At 28.7% G+C, this 3,783-nt stretch overlaps 1 pseudogene; it reads left to right on the forward strand.

Moving 5' to 3' along the window:
- Positions 1 to 2,380: 2,380 nt before the first annotated feature.
- LOC100819344 (protein GRIM REAPER-like) lies at positions 2,381 to 2,840 on the forward strand (annotated as a pseudogene).
- Positions 2,841 to 3,783: the final 943 nt, after the last annotated feature.

The raw sequence follows: 3,783 nt of genomic DNA on the forward strand, positions 1-3,783 counted from the left end.
GCCCTTGCTTAATAACATTTTTCTTCATGTTTCTTTGAATTTTAATTAATTAATAGCATCCTGTTAGGTTTCTTTAACACCATTCTTTCAAAAAAGAAGTCTTTGATAGATGATTCTTTTCTCACGAAGGTTAGATATTTTTATTTGAATGGGTGTGTTGAATTAAGATTTAAAAAAATTATTTTAACATAAAAATATCTTATGAATTTTAAAAGATTTTGTAAAAAATGTAATAATTTTAAAGATTTTTTTAAAAGAATTTTATTATTAGAATTTTATAATTTAGATTTTAATAGATTTATAATATATGAATTCATAAGATTTGGAAGAATATTATGAATTTTTAAGATTTTAAAGGAGTTTGTGAATTTTTAAAAAATATTCAAAATTATTAATAAAGATTCATAAATTCAAGGGTTTAAGTGAATTTAATGTGTATTTTTCATTAAAAAAAACTCATGAAATCTATTAAAATTCATCTTAAGAAAGAATCATTCGAAATTTATATACTTTTCAATATAAGATTTTTTTAAAGTGGTAAAAAATCTTAATTAAAAACCAACAAATTTTATTAAATTTTTTAAAAAGTTCTAATACAAGACTTATTTCTATTATTTAAAAATCTTGATTGAATATCTCAAGATTATTTTTTATATAAAAAAATCTTTTAAAATATTTTGAAATTCTAATTAAATACACCCACTAAGTTAAAAAAATATTTATAAGAACTTTTTTAGCTATGTTTCTCAATAAAATATTCCCATAAGGGATGCAAATCTAAATTTTTCATAAAAGTGAAAAAAGCTTCAGCCATACTCATCATAACATTTCAAATAATATTTTCAACATAGTAAACACGTTTATAATATTTCTAAAAATTGTAATTTCCAAGAAACGCGATTCTTGAAAAATATGATTCCCAAATTAAAAATAAAAAACATCCCACTTATCTCGTGCTCCTTTATACGGTATTAAAGAATTTGGTAATTAAAATATAGAAACAAGTTATGCTTAGATCACATTGTAAAAATTCTTTATGCAAAATTTGATTTTGAATTGAAGTAAATACTTATAAAAAAATTCAATTAGAATGTATTGATAGTGTAAAAAATATTATATTATCATTCAATCATAAATATTATACTATATTAAATTCATTAATTTTTATAATAATTATCCTAAGATCATACTTTAAAATAATTTTATGATTAATTAGTGTAAAACTCTTTACACCAATTATTATGAAAATTAAACTTACAAAAAAATCAACAAAATATTTTCTTACTTAAAACTCAAAAGCTGTTGGGGAAAAAAATCAAGTTGGAGGAAAGATAGGTTCAAAAATTTCAATTGGAAGATAAATAAGGAGAATATTGTACTTTGGTTACAAAATTGTTAATATTTACTCTGAAATGAATAAAAAAGTGAAAGTAAAATTTTGAAAATCTTGTATATTTATTTCAAGAAGATAAATTAGTTTTTTGTTGTGAAAATAAAGATTATGCACTAATCAAATAAGTCATTTTGATTAGTATTGAACTTGATCCTCTTAAGCAATATATTGAGTTGAGTTTTATGAATTGAAAAAATAAGAAAAAGAAAATCTCACTAAAGATGGTTAAACAAAGATTAATCATCACTAAAATTTAATAGATACACTAATATTATGGTAATTCAAATAGTGTAAAATTGATTTACACTCCATCACCATAACACATCATATATGGTAATTGTAATGTCATGGTAACACCCTGTGTACAAACCTTAACAGAGTCATAAAATCAAATGTAATTCTTTTTACTTTGGTTCATCCGCTATGTAGCAATAAAAGAATACGCAATTCATGTTCCAACACATTAAGAAGCTCCGTAAAATTAGTTCCTAAGAAGCTTGAATATTTATTTGACAAACCCAAATTATGCATACAATGTTTCTTTCTATCTTGATTATATTTATTAGGTGGTCTGAAGTATAATATTTGGCTAGCCCCCAGATTTCAGTACAAAGGAAAAGATAGTATCAATTACTTAAAGGACTTAATTTTGCATCTTCACTTTTTTGTCCTTAACTTCAATTAATTATGAACTTCGAAGGATTCTTAAAACATCAGCAAAACAGGTTAACTTGTTTCATTATTTACATTAATTAAATAGCAGGATCATGCTTGCACATCAATCATGCTCAAACCAAGAATTTAGATGAATCTTTCTCTCATTCAACATTGCAATTGCAAGCAACAAGTTTTCGTCCCCTAAGATCATGGAGTATTTCACGAGGAACTGCACTTTAAATTGTACACACACACATTCCCTTAATCATCACAAGCTCTAGTTATAGCAAGTAAGTAGCAACAAACAGCCTCAAGTTCATATTCATCACTATGGCCAAGACAATCCTAAATCTCACAATTCTCATTCTACTCGTCTCTTTAGCTCTGCATAACTCCCACTTTGTTGTTTCTTCAACTGATATAGATCAAGATCATGACATTAATGAAGAGGAGGAAGAAGAGTATGTTCTAGACACTCCAATACCTCATCTAGGACCAAGAGACCATAATAAAGAAAGGAAGACAGTGTGATCACGAGACTAATAACATATACAATGGGGTTAGCACGAACAAGGGAAGAGACCTTCTTTTCTGCTGCAAGAACCATTGTCGCAATGTTCTTAGTGACAAGAACAACTGCAGGGTGTGTGGCAACAAGTGCAAGCAAGGAGAAAGATGCTGTAATGGGGTTTGTACCAATGTGTTGTCCAATGCACGACACTGTGGCAAGTGCAACAAGCAGTGCTCACCTGGAGATTCATGTGGGAATGGGGTTTAAGGCTATGCATGAAACTGATGCAAGAAAGTTAATGAAAAAGGTAGGGGTCTTGTGAATTGTGATCCATATATTATACAACAGTTTGAGATATTAAAGTATTCCACATTACAGCCATTGTAGTTTACTAGTTTTTGTCACATTCTAAGCCTATTAATAAAGGGATAAAGGGATAGAAGGATCGGATTGGGTTGAGTTTTTGTGGTCCCAAATTTAAGTGTACACATCAATTTTGTTAAGTAGACATGACAATGGGGCGGGTCGGGTACGGGTATTGTCTCCCCAATCCCTTATCCCAACTCCTCAATATATTCCCATACCTATACCCGATACTCGACGGGTTTGAGTTTATTGTTGCATCCTCGTACCCGTCGGGTATCCCCAACCCTGTTCCACACACCATTTAGAATTTTTTTTTTTGTAAAAAAATATTAAAAATTTGATTTTAGAAAAAAATAAATTGATTGTTAAACATTTATTTTTAACTACTTATATATCAATAAATTTATTATAATGCGTGTGTCTACCTAAATAGTTAAGAAAATAATATTAAATTATGTAAAAATTTTAAAATAAAATTAATTAGTAATAAAAATTATATGTCTTTTGATTAAATTATGCAAAAATTCTAAAGATTTTAAGTAGCGGGGCGGGTTCGGGTTCGGGGTCGGGACGGGTCTAGTAATCCCATACCCGTTCCCGACTTTTGGTTATCGGGGAAAACCCAAACCCGAACCCATACCCGATCAACTCGGGTATTACCCATCAAAGTCGGGACGGATTCGGGCGGATACCCACGGATACGAGTTTTCTTGCCATGTCTACTGTTAAGTGCTTAGTTTGATCTTTTATGTTTCTCTTCTTGACAGTTGTTATTATGGTTGGTCTAGTCTTCAAATTAATAACGGATGGTTGCTTTTATATAATTACATATGTTCATGAAGATACAGATTTGCAT

The sequence above is a fragment of the Glycine max genome, chromosome 13, assembly GCF_000004515.6.
Source record: "Glycine max cultivar Williams 82 chromosome 13, Glycine_max_v4.0, whole genome shotgun sequence".
Taxonomy (NCBI): Eukaryota; Viridiplantae; Streptophyta; class Magnoliopsida; order Fabales; family Fabaceae; genus Glycine; species Glycine max.